Source organism: Bombus impatiens, unplaced genomic scaffold (assembly GCF_000188095.3).
Source record: "Bombus impatiens unplaced genomic scaffold, BIMP_2.2 scf_0036, whole genome shotgun sequence".
In the NCBI taxonomy this organism is placed as follows: domain Eukaryota; kingdom Metazoa; phylum Arthropoda; class Insecta; order Hymenoptera; family Apidae; genus Bombus; species Bombus impatiens.
In genome coordinates, this window is record NT_176455.1 from 903,927 (window position 1) to 921,466 (window position 17,540).

The 17,540-nt window shown below is 39.4% G+C and overlaps 1 long non-coding RNA gene across 1 annotated transcript; it reads right to left on the bottom strand.

The window, feature by feature from the left end:
- Positions 1-4,650: 4,650 nt before the first annotated feature.
- LOC117152047 lies at positions 4,651-10,803 on the bottom strand. The gene is made up of 2 exons (XR_004462272.1): positions 8,619-10,803; positions 4,651-7,125 (listed from the first exon to the last, which is right to left on the bottom strand). It is a non-coding gene; the product is annotated as an uncharacterized LOC117152047 (long non-coding RNA).
- Positions 10,804-17,540: the final 6,737 nt, after the last annotated feature.

Sequence of the window (17,540 nt, forward strand, 5' to 3'; positions counted from 1 at the left end):
CTACGGTTTTCACCTCGACCAAACGTTGCTCGTTTCCTTCGTCGCTTTTTTTTTTCTTTTTCTTTCCCTCCATCGGCTAACGAGCGAGCGCGCTTCCTCCGTCGAAATTGAATACCACCACGGCGAAGAGTTATCTATCGGTTTATTCGTTTGTTGGAAAGGAAAGACAATAGCCAGAGCTGTTTCCGAGACGAACAGTCGACCACGGTGAAACGATGCTACGGTAAAGTGGATAGAGTGCTTTAGTTTGACGATAAACCACGACTAAAGTAATTTATGCAGATTCGTTCGGTTATGAGTGTTTGCAATTTACATGCGATGCATGGCTCGCTAATCACCTTACCATGATTATCGTGGATAAAACTCCCATTAGAAGCGTCGAAAGCTTTGCTAAAATTATTAAATCTTTATTCCCCTATGACACAGAACGTGTTAGTTTTTATCTCTTCCCATTTATCTTTTTGTGTTATCGATAGGTTTAACGAGTTTCCAGAAGGGATATTAACACGTTGACTGTCAGCTTTTGCAAAATAATTAAGAAAGATAAACTTCGTGAACGTAAACGATTTTCAACGGTGTCGATGATTTAGATGGAAAAAGGTGCGCAAATACAAGGCAATATTTTGTGAAACTTTAACGCCATGATGTATATCGCATTTCAATCTGTCGCACCTTCCACGCGAATATATATAAAATATTGCGTGGTAATCATCGTGTTAAAGATTGGTGGTAATCTACATTATAAATTAAAACGTCCAGCAAAGTAATGATGATACGCTATTTTTTACGTTTACCGTACAATTAATGTCACTGTATGATAAATAAACTGAAATTAAAGTAAATAACTGTTTTCTTCAAAATGGATCATTAATCGTGATCCTGTATTTTTGTTCATTTTACATACAATGTCCTTGCGATTTGTCTGAGCCGACATTTGGCTGATTAACATAACAGTTAGAATTGATAGCACGTGAATAGTGGCGTCAATGAAGATGCCACCTGCGGATTACGTGTGTCTGAGTTTCCATATAATAATAAGAACAATAGTTATATATTAAAAACGATAGCATAGAAATGTATATAAAGACGGTTCAAGAAATGTATATAAAGACGACAGTTCTTACAGTTCGGAATGAAATTTAATTTCGTTAAAGGAAGCGGATTTGATATTAATTTAGCTTTTGAGAGACACAAATATCTCTGTGCTAGTCTCATCGTGCAGATATCGTTCTGTACTTTTGCAATGAAATTGACCGGTTGCGACCTCTTCGAAAAGTGTGCACGTAAAATGTGTCGCCAGAAGTAAGCGACGACGAGTACACTCGTCGCAACACAAAATATTTTCATTTCTTCCTGACGAGCTTACTCGTCAAAAACAGGTAACTGGTTAAAGGGTTCGTCAAACACCATAGTTGACACCGAACTTAGCTTCTGAGAGCCACGAGTATCGCCAACGATAGAACCGCGAACCTTCATAATAAAAAATAAAAGGCAGAACGAAAAGTGAATGGAAAAGATGTTGTAGATTGGTCACAGAGATCTGGGAATTATTCTATGAAAATTTAATGACACCGCAGAAGTGTCGTCTGTGGCAGGCTTTCGCGCGGCTTCTCTTTATTTTGATCGTGATCAAGAGCGGCGAAGGTAACCCGGCTCGTTCGCGGCTGGCATTTTAAACAGCGATCGGCACGAGGCTATATACTCGTCTTGCATAATCCACGATGCACGTGCCTCTGCATAAGAACGCATAATTTTCAGGCCTGCACACAGAATGCATCCAACCTTCGAGCTTTGTCAGTCGACGACGCCTCAATGGCATCCCTTGTTTCGATCAACGTAGCACGCGTTTATGACAGCTGCGCATAGTCATTTTCATGTGGCACACATTTCGTTTCTTCCATTTCTTTTCTTTTTCTTCCTGTCTGTTGTTCTATATCGTTTGGCAATAAGACGAAAATGGTGAGAAATGATTCATTCCGTAGGATCGTTGAGTTACAAACTGTTTAGTTGAGTTTATTAAACCGATATTTTGTTTCTTCCTTTCTTTTATCGTTGTACTAATTTTTTAACAGGACATACAAACGATGGAAGACGATTCGTTGCGTTGGAACGTTGAGTTACAAACAGGTTTATGCGAAAATGATAGGAAGAAATAATACGTGGAAATAACTCTGACTTCTTCCATTGAAACTGAATTTTATCAAACTCGTATTTCCTTTCCTTCTTCCCCCTTTTTCTTTTCATCGTTGTGTAATTTTTTAATGGCATATGCAAATGGTGAAAAATGTGTAGGAATGTTGAATTACAGGTTTTTATGGGAGTAACAGAATTAATTATATATCCGTAACTCTGACTTCCATCCAGTAAGACTCAATTTTCTCCAACTCACATCTCGTATTATCCTCTTTTCTCGTGTCTACTTTTTCAAAATTCAACGGAACAATAGAACTGACGATTGATCGATGTTTGTTAAATATTTAAAAAGCTTGTGGTAAAAATATATCATTTGCAAACCAAAACAGATCCTAAAAGCAGATTCTCGTTATTAAATGATCGATTGAAGAGACATTGAATTTTAAAATTGCTTTACTAATGCAGGATATAAGTGCTTTTCTTCGTAATCTTGATCTGCAAATCAAGAATATAATTATCAAAAATATAATTTACATCTCGCTATTTCAAGATGAAAAGTTGTTCGATCGGCATAGCATAAATTCTTGGTTAGAGTTCATTTTATGGAATGTTATACTTCGGTATTTTACATAAATTATGTTACAAGGTTTCGAGATTGTGAATACAGATCGACACGAACTATTTAAAAGTCACGCATGAAAGGAGACAGGTATTTTGTTTATTCTATGGTATAATCGAATTGATAATAAGTAGTTCATAACATCTGATACATTCCATATGAGTTTCATATGAACTTCAATATGTCAATTCATAATATTGCAATGTCAAAAAAAAAAGATAATTATGTTATATTCTATTTCATATAACTTCAACATTTAATGGTATTTTTCTCATAGTTGAATTTCTAAACATACTCGAACCTTCAGACATGACGTGAACACATCGCATATTGATTCTATCATAGCATACTATGTGCGTTCGATTTTATATCAAAGAATCATAGATTATTGCCGTAAGGTAATTAAATACGCTAAAAAAATTGTAATTTGTAAGAGAAATAAGAAACTACGTGGAATATTCTATATACAGCAGGAAGGAAACTCTCGAAACTTGTATCGTTTCTTATCAGTGGTGATAGAAATTATTCAAATTTCCCAGGTTGCGCCATGATAATCTTAACTGTGAGAAACAGTGAAGGCGTTGTATTTATAACGAAGCTATAACGAATATTCGATACGCCGTTGCGAATCAGCGAAGATAGAAATGAATAAAAATGGAACGATAAAGAAATTGAAAGGCTATTTATAATAAGAATGTTATTCGCTGGGAGTAGACACAGAAATTAATAAAATTTCTCGGCTTGCGTCACAGTGCAGGCTACGACGATTCAAACGTATATCCTTTGTAACATTTTTCATTTAGCCTCTTCTCAATATTTCTATAGAAATCTGTGAAAGTATAGTTGGCGTGGAAGCTCGAAGCGCTGAAAATTTCATTTTTCGCGCGTCAAGCGAACGCGCGTCACGGCTTTCGAGCTGGTTAATTAGTCATTGCCGGTATTTAGCAGCGGACTTCCGTGCCTCTTCGACATTACGTTTTCCCGTCTCGTCTTTGATCGAGTCACGCTTTATGACCGTCAGCTATCCGTAGAGTTCGACTTTTCTCAGAATTCAAGGATGCAGATCCGAGAGATTTGCGTATCCTCGGTCTATTTGTTACGCAGTCACGTACCGTGTAATGACTTCTCCTTCGACAGTATCTGCCCGTTACGAGAGACGTCCCGTGAAATTTTTTCCCATTGGTACTGGATCGTGAACAGGGGCAACTTTTTATTCGATTAACTACACTGTAACTGTCATGTTTCTTTTGGCCGCGTCAAATGGCGTTACGATTAATTCGTAACGTCATTCGTCGTCGCTTTGTCTTCCTTTACGGGAAAATGAATGAACCTGTCCGGCATTTAAACACGCTTTTCCGTTACGTTTCAGCTCTAGCAAAGAATCAAAGTTCCAGCAGCTTGACCTTCCTTGTTCGTCTAGGAGTTGTCTTCGTTATTTTTCGAAAAAGTTGTAAAATTTGAGAATTTTATATATATGATATATAATTAATAAATTAATTACATCGTATTGATATATTATATTATTCATTTATTATTGCTTAATCCGTGCCTGTCGGCTTACATCTCTTATGTCTATTTCTCTTCTTATATGTCTATCTCTTTTCCACTCTATGACTAACTAATAATGACTCACTAATAGTCTAACTAATAGTCTAACTAATGACTAAAACCTATTGTAACTTTGGTCTTTAGCCTCCTTGCTGTGCATCCTTCCTGTCGTTTGCCTTTCTCTTCTCTATTACTGCTTCCAGTTCTGTTAAACCTTCTCCAGTCTCATTTAGCGTTTCTCCTATGTCCTTTGGTCCTCCCGTTATTTCACATTCTTCTATTACATTTCTATGACATTTCAGTTCTTCTTCTTTCCTTCTACATAGTTCGCATCTTTTTTCTCCATCTTCTTTCCAGTATTCCCTTGCTTTGGTCTCGTTTCCACATCTGAATCTTGCCAGTATTCTTCTTTTGGCCAGTATTGTCCTTTTACTTTGGTAATTTTTCTTTGGCTATATTTCTGTAGTGTATAATATATTATACACATTATATAAAATGTGTTGTCAAAATTTTCATTAGAAACCCAGATAAGAAGGTTGTATCTTTCTACGACTTCCATCGTCGTTTCTACCAATTCCAATTTTCAACAAATTTCCATCACACGTCATTTTCGCCAACTGATCCCTCCAGTTTGCTCCAAAAGTAGCACAAGTCCAATTCTTAAAATGTTATTCCGTGTACGAATATCTTTGCGACCGACTGTAGTATTTAAAGAATCAACTAAAAGAATCAAACTTCTTCGTGATTCTTGCCTTCTCGTCTTTCCCTAAAAATTCCTATCGCTGGTCTAACAGCAGTCGTCCAATTCTTCTTTCGGGAATCTCACGGCTGTGATGCGCATATTTGCAGCTCGGTCCACGGCGTTATTTCCCGCGGGCGCCGAAAGTCAGGCTGGTTCGTCGTTGCGACATCGCCGACAGCTAGAAGAAACTCGTCGACGTCGTTGGCTCTCTCGGCTCCTCACAGCCTTCCGCTTCTGTTGTTTCACGGGCTCGCAAGGGGAATTCTATCAGCCGTGCCGGAAAAGCTGACTGGAGCCGAAAGATCCTCGGGAATTTAACCCAGATGCTGTTTTTCTTGCAAACTCCTCGGCATTTCAATGAAACCCGCTCCCGATGGGATTGTATCGCGCCTTTTTTCCGCTACCTCCGGGCTCTTCGGCCCTTCGTTCGCTACGCTCTTAAGGGATTAGCGAGCAGCTCGTGCCTGTTTCTTCATCCTCTTCGCACGCTTTTTTCCCGCTCCCCGTCCAGAGAATCAAGGATAAATGAAAATCATCTCCGTACTCTGCCCCTTGTTTCGCCCGTGAAAAATGTCGCTCTTCCATCATTCCTTCTTCTATCGTTCGTTCTTTGCTATCGCCAGGTGTGCAGTCGACTTTGATACGTCGAAGATGAATACTTTGGCCCCGATGGGCGTTTTTCCGAGAATCTCTCGCAGAATTGGCGAGATTCTAGATGGAAAAATGACACTTTGACAGACCCTTGTATTAACATCTTGACGACCGGTAGTTTCGTTGGAGCGATAGGAAGTTTGCGACAAAATCGAAACGCGTGGGAAAGCAATCCTGGTTAGTCGTTTGGTCGTAGATATATTTACAATGAATGTGCGTGAGCTTGGAGCGTAAAGATCGCCTGTACGCATTGCGGTAGCGCTAAATCTTTCTTGCGTAGAAATATCTATAGAGGAATAAACACTTTGCTATTATGAAGCTTGGCCAAAGGACCATGAAGAACGAGCTACGCTCGATCGCGGAAAGTCACCAGAAACAAGAACAGCAGAGGCTCTTTTCAATCCTCCTTTAATGGTTACCGAAAGGAGAAGAAAAAGCAAAATAATAACTTGATCTCTGCCATATATAATACATACACAGTCGGAAAGGAAAATACGATAACCGAGGCGTAGTCAGGTTTTCCATTGCATCGAGACGCGGTTGGCTGAAGCTTCGTTTGTAAATTTCTTGTAGTCACCGGAGAATTCACCGCCGGTGCAGTATGCAACGCGTCGAATAATAAATTCTCTCCTTGAATCGTCGCCCTCGACGTTCTCACGTTTCTCGCGGCGCGGCGTCGCGTCGCTGCGGTTTATTAAGGAAAACCGAGTTATACACGCGCGCGTGCACCTTCACCGATACTCGCGTCCCGTGGACGTTGGTTTTAAAAGATCGCGCGGCACGCACGCCGACAGGTTGTTCCAGAAGGGAAACGAGACAGAACACACCGTCGTAGCCTGTAGCGATCCGAAAGCTGGTTCTTCGTCTTTCTCCAACTAGAACCGGGGAGGAAGTGAAAAGGTTCGGTTGCTCGAAAAATCGAAGACCAGTTCTGCTGGTTGTGTTACGCGTTTTAATTAAAGGGCGAAGTTAGAAGGCGGTGTAATTAACGTCTTACGTAAAGCGTACCTCGTCTACCTGTGCAGTTGCTTGGCACAGGCTTACCGGGCGATTACGTTTGGTGGCGTGGGCGGTTGAGAAAGTGGTAATCTCGTTGCACCAACGAATAGAAGCTGATTTATTTCACTGTGTTCGTAATTTACGTCTGGTGATATTTAGAATGGCCGAGCGTTGATTCGGTGGATATAGGAATTGCGAATTCCGATATTTACTGTGGCTTCGTGATTCATAATGCTCTCTGCGTTTTATGGTTTATGGCACTGTGCTTCGCAGTTCTGTGCTCTGTCCCGTTGTACGATGCTCCATGGCATTACGCTTCGAGGCACTAAGATTCATAGTATTACAGTTTGTACATCGCCGACCACCGGTATAGCATCAGCGACGCCAACTCGTTGCAATTACTGCGAGCCAACTCGTTACGATTATCGCAAAGCTGTAACAAATTTTAGGAATTTTTCTTTCACTTAGCAATCTGCCTTGTTACGATACCAACGAATTATGAGATTTATAACGAGATAATTCGAAGGGAACGCGGCAAATTGTCCGAATTCTTAGGATCGGCATGCTCTTATTATTAGTATGCTATCGTTAGTCGTTATTTCGTAACAGTCTGTATAGCATAATTTCGCTGAAAGGATGAAAGATACGGAGACCTTGAAATGTTTCAATATATTAGTAGATGTTAATTTTAATTTCGTGATGTAGTACTTTGAAAACGCCCCTTCCATTTTTCCAGAAGACGATATAATCAATAGATGGTATCATTCTGCCACGCGTAGACAGTGGAGAATTATTTTGCCAAAACAACAGGGCGATTATTCGTACGAATGATATTTCGCAAATAATTCGCGCGAAAATGAAGGGAAACGAATCTAATCGCGATGCAATTGATAAAAAAGAAAAAGAGGAAAAAATAAAACGAAAATAAAGATGGAAATACGAAGAGCGAGGATTGCATTTGCATGATGCATGTTTAATGTCTGGCTGAATGAATTCTTGGAAAATCCGTGTTCGGGGAATTGTAGTGCATTTTTCTCGGAATTTCAGCGTGAACGCTGCGGAACGCGGCTGTAAAATTCGCGTTACACGAGCGAATTTCGTCGGCGCGTTAGGCAATTTGCATGAGTTTTATCTTCTCGTCGACGACGCAAGCACATCGTTATCAAGTTATCGTAGATCTACAAGAAACCCGTAAACACGAACGCTGCTCTCGAAAAACCTCGTGAAAACCTCGACAAGTAAATTTTCATTATTCGTCTAATGCTCCGACCAATTATGAACCTTGTGGAACAAAAGCTGTATCGGTGTGCGATACAGGGCATACAAAGTTTATGGAAAATTTACCACGATGCAAGGAACGAATTGGAATGAAATAGAAAGAAATAGAAAGGAACAGAGGGGATAGTAAGGGAATCGAGGAGGAATGGTACAACGGAAGAAAGAAATGGGAAAGTTGGGAGGGGAAAAGAACGAATGAAAGAAAGAAAGAGAAAGAGGAAGAGGGGAAAAATAAGAGGGGAAGAATAAAAAGGAAAAGACCACGGAGAAGAGGGAAAAAAGAAGGTAGAAAGGAACGAGAAAAGTTAAAGTCAAGTAAGGAAAGGCATTAGTACCTACTTTTGCTGTTACAGATTTCAGTATTTCAGGACTAAAAGTGGGAATGATTTAAACAACCGCCGTACCTTCGTCTTGCCTTTTAGCAAATTTCTAGCTGTTAAAACGTTCTAACTGTTACTGCAGATATTAACTAAAAATATCTCCGCCTGTTTCACCAACCTGCCCGCGTAAATACCGGCAAAAGCTAAAATAATCGAAGCGAGCGTAAAACTGCATATTCAACGTCGCGTCCAACATATCGAACAAATGTGTACGAACGAATCGAAAGATCCAAAAACGCTCTCCTCGATTATCTGCAGCGTTAATTACTTCTTTCTCGTAGCAGTTCGATAATCCTCGGATTTAATGGATTAATTGTCACCAGGCAGCATCGATCCTCGTCCTCTTCGTATAACTCGCACGACGAGATTTATTCGACGGTAGATTCATCTTCGGGCAACGACGTCTTCCGGCGTTTTTCCGGTTGCAGAACGAAGATTCACGGGAATTTTACGGCGAATGCAGTTACAGAGGGCGTCGGTTTTTCCACGGGGGCCCACGTTTAAACGACACTCTTTTCCAGCTTGTCGCCCGCGCAATTAGACTTCTACGGCCGATGGAATTAAGTGGAGAAAATTTGTATCTGTTGCCGGCGAACGCAAAACGAGTCCCTATCTTGCTGGAACAGGGCGAACATAGCCAGCCGGCCTGCAATTTAGGACTCGCGACACCCTTTAATGTCACTCGGACCACCCCTCGATTGCTCCAGGTTTCCCTCGTTTCCCTCGTTTCCCTCTTCCGGTGACAGTGGTAACGCTGTATCGCGACACTATCTCGCCGTGTCTCTCTCAATATCCCGGAGAATTTTCGAAACGTTGCACGCTTCGATCGCGACTCTGAATTTTCATTCGATTGGACTCGGTTCCATCGCGATCCTCCAATTTCCACGGACGAATTTCACTCTCGCCTCGGCACTATGAAAGGAGCGTTTTAATATCTTAGGAGAAGACTTTAATACGCGGCATCGTTACTTGCTGTCTGGCTGTGTTAACGTAGAATATCGCACGCTTCGATGGCGACTTTGAACTTCGATGAGATTTAATTCTGCCGCGATTCTTCATGGCTGTATCTCGCTCTTGTTTCGACAAACAAAAAGAAAAAGTATCTTAGTATCTGGAGGAAAAGCTCTTAACACAATTGGTCGTATTGTTACGCTATTTCGCTATGTTAGTTGTAAAATATCGCACGCTTCGTTGGCGACTTTGAACTTCGATGGATTTAATTCTGTGCTGCGATGCATCAGTTTTCATGGCTGAATCTCGCTGCTTTCTGTTTCGGCGAGCAAAAGGTTTGTTAATATCTTGAGGAAAAACTTGGATACAATACGCGGCCTTGTTACGCTATTTCGCTATGTCAATTATAAAATATTGCACGCTTCGATGGCAACTTCGATTTTACATGGATTTCAAATTATCGGAGAATTTTATTCTACGAAACCATATCTTTTGGTATTCTACAGAAATAGCCGCAGACTGGATATGGTTAAATATTGGTATACGTTTCTCTTGGGACAGTGTGTTGTCGAATCTTGTATTCGGGGACGGAGATAGCTGAATCTGCTATCCTTGAAAACAGTTGATGCGACGGAAATACAGTCATTTGTAGTCATTCCTTAATCTACTGCTAGCATAACTTGTCTTTCAATCTCCAACAGATTAGATATTTTTGTTTAATTGTCTAGTAGTATGAATGGCATAGACATGGACCTATCGCTTTATCCTACTTTGTCTTTCATATTATGATTGTAATGTACACATTTCACATATGAAGCCAAACATCGTTATACGCGAGTTTCCAATTCCTTTTATCCATTTTCTATATCCAACGATAATTTATCAACGTTTTTAACTGCATTCCGTGAAGAAATTTATTGTATAACAGTCTCTTGTACCTTGTCTGGCGCAATTACGACTGATTCCACTGCAATTGTCAGTAATTACCACTTAAATGTTTTCTTTCTACACGAAATAAAAATTCCTTGCATAATTCTTGAGAGTTTCTTACGATATTCTCGTTTCACGTAAAATTTCGTCGAGTTTTTCTCATTAGTCTTGCGCTTTTCCTTTTCCTTCCAACCAGGTATCTACCTATTTATTTATATATTTAATTATTTATTTGCTTAGTTTTTCACAAGCCAACCGTTTTAATCCTCCGTTAGTTACGCGTAACGAGATTCAGCAGAAAAAGTTGCTGGAATCAGAGCACGCTGATCTTGCTAAACTAATTCACGGCGACACGAGACGGCGAGATTTCACTGGATTCTCTTGGTTCTCGGGCAATCACAGCTGAACGCAGCCAAGCCTCTGTTTAATAAGTGGCTGCAGAGTAATTGTATCATTGCTTCCTGTCATTAATTCGATTGTGCAAGGGCATGCTTCGCAGTGAGTTTCCGCCGAGCTCGAATCAAGTGTAGCTTGTGCCACTATCTTTTGCATACAGCGCGCTCTTTATCACGAAATTTACCCACCGACGCATCGTGTTCTCGCGAAATTTCTGCGAATCAAAATATCCAAATGTTTCTGTCGCGTATCGTATCGCTTTCATCAATACGTGTTATATATATATTTTTTTTAACTGATTATTTATAATCGCGTCAACCTGTATAATGTATCAGTGGGACCATTTATCGTCGGTTGAAATTATCGATTATGTTTTATAATTCATGGGAAAGGTTGATTTGCATTCGCGACTTACTGAATTAATGCTACGTCAGCTGTTTGGCGAAAGGTCTCCGATGCATTGCCATAGCGTACACCGTCATGGAAACAGCATGATTTATCAAAAAGAAAGGAAACCTAGTGTAAACGAAATATCGAGCAGATGGAAAAATGTAGCAAGTGACTGAACTAGCGAGCAAAGTTGAACGTCACTGCGTAAAACGTATTTATGGCAGCCTTAAAGCGAGCCTGCGAATCTTTCGCGTTCCACGTATTTTTTAGCGAACAACAGCTTTCGCAGAAAAATCTGAAGAAATTCGTGTAACGTTGTCAGACATTCTACATTCAGATTGTAATAAAATTCTGTGTTTCAATCGCGATAAAATTCTGTTGAAATTCTTTACGTAAAAATGTTTCAAACATTCGTGTAACGCGTTCGAACGTTCTCGATTAAAACTGTATTATAAAATTTGCAAGAAAATCCAGAAAAAGCCCTACAACGTCGTCGAACATCCTAAATTAGGATCGTTATGAAATTTCTGCCAAGTAATTCGACTAGGTTGCGTTACATACGCGAATACACGCGTCCCCTGTTACGAAGCGGTACAAAGCGCAGCGTTATTTTCGAACGCGAAAGAAACAGGTTGACGCGGCGAGGGTTCGAAATTTCGTTGCAACTATGCCACGCCACAACTCCTTCGAAACTCTAGAAAAATCGTTATTATCGAGCGGAAGGCGTAGTCCCCCGGTAGGTCGGCCTTGAATTATGCCAAATCGATACGGTTAAAAAGCAATATCGTCTAATGGAGAACTTTGGGTTAGGTCGTGAAGGACGAACTGTTGTAATCGCTCCTGTTCTAAAAATAACGATGTATCTGCGTTATCGTCAATTATCTGTAGGAAGCACCACTGTAGGTGCACTTTACAAACGACGTCCACATCATCGTGATTCCACCAGCAATACTCGATTACGTGTATACGCTCACACGTATGAAACTATCAAGAGAAACATGAGAGAGAGAGAGAGAGAGAGAAGGTAAATGCTCTGGTTCGTCGGGATGCACTTTGAACCGATGCGATGAAAAGTTGGCTGAAAAGCGAAGCAACAGTTGATGCCCCGTTTAATTACTCTCTTTCTCTCTCTCTCTCTCTCTCTCTCTCTCTCTCTCTCTCTCTCTCTCTCTCTCTCTCTCTCTCTCTCTCTCTCTCTCTCTCTCTCTCTCTCTCTCTCTCTCTCTCTCTCTCTCTCTCTCTCTCTCTCTCTCTCTCTCTCTCTCTCTCTCTCTCTCTCTCTCTCTCTCTCTCTCTCTCTCTCTCTCTCTCTCTCTCTCTCTCTCTCTCTCTCTCTCTCTCTCTCTCTCTCTCTCTCTCTCTCTCTCTCTCTCTCTCTCTCTCTCTCTCTCTCTCTCTCTCTCTCTCTCTCTCTCTCTCTCTCTCTCTCTCTCTCTCTCTCTCTCTCTCTCTCTCTCTCTCTCTCTCTCTCTCTCTCTCTCTCTCTCTCTCTCTCTCTCTCTCTCTCTCTCTCTCTCTCTCTCTCTCTCTCTCTCTCTCTCTCTCTCTCTCTCTCTCTCTCTCTCTCTCTCTCTCTCTCTCTCTCTCTCTCTCTCTCTCTCTCTCTCTCTCTCTCTCTCTCTCTCTTTCTCTGCGCATCGAACTTCCCACGTGACTCTAGAAACGCTTCTCTTTGTGATGTACAGCTTTTTCATTTACGACGTGTTTCTGTTGAGTTTCAACAGATTTTTGGTAATAAATGCCAAGAACGAATGGCTCGTAAATTACGTTTAATACACGGTGGGAAATAAAAGAAAGTTTGAAGGGTAAGGAGTATAAAAAGACATTGTAGTTCGGTGAAACGGAATTACGTTTGATCGAAGCAATGGATATATGATGTATAAAACAGATGTAGAATATAGAGTAATCTTACAACACATGTATTAAGAGGAAATTTTACCAGACCTTTGTTAATAAATGTTAGCCATAAAAGGCTCGTAAATTATGTTTGATATATGGCGGACGGTAAAAGAAAGTTGAAAAAGAAACGAGCACGAAGGGGAACGTATCGTAATTTTGTGAAATGAAATTATGTTCCATAAAATCACTGAACAAATATACGGTTGAGCGAAAGTTTTGCAACGTCTATCGAACGAAAATTTTAATAGGTTTTTGTTAATAAATATCGGAAACAAGAGCTTCGTAAATTATGTACAGTGGTGAATAAAGAAGAACGTTTTAACACTAATCGTTTTATCACAGCCGGTTAAGCGATCGCTTGCAAAATTTAATTTAAAATTGTGCATTCGTTGTTATTTCTTTTGCCCGTATAACTTTGTGCAAATTCTTATATCATTTGATACATCAATTTCTCACATTTTTCTTCGTCTAAGAATTTACATGAAGTTGGACGAACGAAAGAAATAACAGTGAATGTACTGTTTTAAAATAAATTTTGCTACTGGTAAGCTTAGTGTTAAATGTGACGCATTGGAAGAAAGGATAAGAGCGGCAAAGGAAGCATCGTGTAAACGTAACACGAACCACCTACCAAAGAGAAATTTCGCTTCTGAAAATTTTGAAAAGCTTTCTTTCATAATTTGTAGCGATGTTTCGTTCGTAACGAATCGAAAATTTGGCGGGTTCGTTCGAAGTGGTAAAATGGTCACGCGTGGCATTTGAACGCGATTTGGCACTTGCTTGTGTCACTTGCGTCAGAACGATCATACACGAGGGCATGGAACAATTTTAGACAGTGAAATTCACTCGGTTTAAGATGCAAGTGACCGCGAAACGTGGTTGACGTCAGTGCGCGATTCGCGCCGTTGTCCACGATTTCTTGCTAAACTTTTCCCTTTTATTTTGGGAGTTCGAGGAAAAAGAAGAAAAAGAAGAATCGAACACGAGGAAAATCACAGGGAACGTCCTGACAACTGTTTAAATACGTTATTCCCTTGAAGAATATTTCCCCTGTGGAAAAGGTTCGAGCTCTACATTAATTGATACCCGAAATTCTCGTTATCTCTTGGAATCCTCTTCTGTAAAATTTACTCTTCAATCTGCAAATTTAATCTTGAAAATTCTCGAGAAAATCGACCGTTGTACGTAGTCATCGACTAACAGTTGAACGCGATCTTCGGATCAATCGAGTTACGTGAATTCGACTGATGTTTTATCTTGCAATATTTAGGTACATGTAGAGTTATTCTTTTATTATCTGTTAATTCTAAATTTTACATTATTAGAATCAATCTAGGAAACGGAGAACGAAAGAATCTTACAACGCGGATATACAAGTTCCTCTTTCTCAAAGTTTCGATTTCGATTCAATCGTAATTTGTGAATTTATCGATAAGCATATTTTATCGAGCAAAAATTTAGAATTTTTAAAATTCGAGAATTTCCAAGGAATTTCACTTAATATTCCGTGTTCTTTAAAATCAAACTAGATAAATTGTATTATAATACCCGTGACATCGACTTCGAATTATCGACGTAATTAAGAACAGATTTTATTTGGATATAACTAAAAAGCTATTCGAAATTTTAATCAACGACGAACACGCGAAGCTTTTTCTTTCGTCAATTTTTCATTACATATCCACTTATGATCAACTTTGTCGATCTGAAACGACTTGAGGACAAGTAGCTTGCCCGATATACCATGTTTTTAGAAACTTGGTCCATTTTGCTGTGTTAGTATCTTGAAAAGTATGTCGCCGTTGCTCGCGTGTTTTCCGAACATTAAGTATCGCCGTTTCAGGTCGCATGTGACAATTTATTGACACAGTTTAATCGACTGGTCTGGAAACTCGGCGAAACTTTCCACGGCTACCTGAACAACTTTGCTCTAGTCGACTAAACCGAGAAACTGGCGCATATACACGAGCTCGATTGACCAGTGAATAATTAATGCATGCATTACTCGGTTGTTTTGTTACGATTACAGGGCAAGGTGGCCGCGAAACGAAAACACCAACGATATATTTAGAGGCGGTGGATAGAGCGTTTATTATAGCAGTCGCATGGGCTAAAATTAAATCGGAAGCGCAACGTAGAGAAAAGGCAACTCGTGTATCTATGTTGTAAGTTCTTCTTTCCGTCTTCTTCTTTTCCATCGATTTTCTTTTCACTTTCTTCGTGCTTAATATTGCTTGAAAGTTTGGCGCTCTGGTAATTACTTTCCATTAAACAAATTTGAAACTTGCAATTTAGGATTTAGGGTTCAGGGTTCAGGGTTCTGGGTTTACAGTTTACAGTTTAAAATTCAGAATTCAGATTTCAAAGTTTCGAATGCAGAGTTTACAGTTTAAAGTTGGATATTCAGAATTGAGAGTTTGGAGTTCAGAGTTCAGAGTTAAGAATTCGTAGTCCAGAATTCAAGAATTGCGATTTTAAGAGACATCTAGTTGGGAATATGGATTTTATAATAAGTTTATGATCAGTTTAGAATTTTCTATTACCTACGAAACTTTTTTATTAAAAATGTATCAAACCAAAGAAAGTTGTCATTGATTGGACATTAATATGCCATTAGTGCGCATTAAATTTGTAACGTGTAGGTACAATCGAAAGGGATAGATACAATTACATTGAATATGAGGAGATACAATTGACCTTAATTTGAATCTTTCGATCAGTACAGACCATAGATCATTTTTTATGTTTTCTCCAAATCCTAATTATAAGATTAATAAGAAGATAATCTACATTTACTTTCACCTAATCGCTTCATCTATTGAAATCTCATTCGCGTGTTTAGAATGTTGATAGGAATGCGGTAAGTGGAATTTTTTCTAAAATAAAGTACAGTGTGCTATGTTGCTAGATCGTGCAGCAGTATATTTTGGATTATTACGCTGTCGCTGCACAGTACCTTCTTGTATTATGTTATGTAACGTAATATTCAGTAATATTATACTTTGCGTAGTACTATGAAACTTGGTATTACGTGACATGGTTTGCGTATTATCGTTTAAAGTGCGAGTGATCGGAGCTTGAAACGCGTCGATTTGCCGATCGACTTCTTTCACGGACACTGCTTTCATCCACAGTCGAACATTTACACCTATTCTCTTTGTTCTACTCTATTCTACATTTTAACCGTATAATTATGACATAGAAGGAGCGCAGAATTTGCAACGAAATACAAGAAAGACTATGAAAAAGAAGAATCATAGAATCCTCTAAAGAACTGAAACACAATCCACCACGGTATAACAGTTCCTCTATTGCACATAATTTTATCTCGACGAATCAGATTTTCAACTAAAAAGGACATTCGCGCAAGAATAACCTCAGGGTGTCCTCTAATTTGTTATATGATACGCCATTTAGTCCAACGATATCATGTTTCAAGCAAGATTCACGCGAACTACCATACTTGTTGCTAAGTATACCCGCATTCCTAGATCAATTCGATCGATCGCAGCGGAGACGATCCAGAGTTCTCTTTGATCCGGTGGCGTTTAATCAGCGTCGCCGAAACGCCAGAAAATAGGAAGCAGTTTTCAGCCGCGCCAGTTGTACGTTTCTTGTTAACGAGATGTTCAAAGACGACACGTATTCCTGGACAAGTTAACGAGCGTGTTTATCGTGCCTCGAAAGTTCTCGCCGATGGGAGTCTCGTCGAAGGTTAATTACAGCTGTCGGCAACTGTAAACGGCCGTTGCCTGTCTCTATCGTGTGTAATAAAAGCTTTATCGACGCTTTCGTTGGCTGCAACACGCGCAAACAGAGACGCATCTTGTTTTATCTGCACAGTTAAATATTTATAGGAACTGCTTAGTCCACTTTCATCAGGGTTGCGACCGCTGTCGATTTTTATCTATATAGGTCGCTGCCGATTTCCATAGCTGTCTCGTTCGAACGTGCTACGGAAGAAAGATGCATTAGGATTGCGTTGACTCTAACATTTACCGTATCGGTGTAAATCGGGTAATTTGATAAATGGATAATCTTTTATAGATACTTATAGATTTTTTAGAGCGAATTTGCGATCGGTTATAGAAATTTTATACAACCATAACGGATCTCTGAATTATTTTATCTGGCGTTTATTAACCGAGAAATATCGCATCATATGAGATAGTCGAGCCGCAGTGAATTTTTTGTAAGAATTTAAGACTTGACTATTTAAAACATTTTTGTGGTTTTCAATTATTTTTACTTCTATATTAATCAACACTAATACCAATTCGTAACTCTTTCTAAAAATTTTGCACAGTTACAATTCCGTAGTTTCGAGAATACGGATAATTTCTTTCGTGAATTATATGGGCGACAGCTTGTTCTTTTCAGTATTTCAATTTTGTTATACAAGTGTATATGTATGTGTAGCTGAAGAAATTAATTATACAACACAAAGCTTGATTCTGCGATTTGACGCGTTGATAAGATCTCTTAGAGCACATTCTTCTTAATGCAAATCGTACAACTTTTAACCCTCGATAATAACCATTAATAATTAGATTTTTCATTCTACAAATACAAACTTCTACTTTCTTAATGGCTAAATTATTTGTTCTGGAACTTGTACACTTTT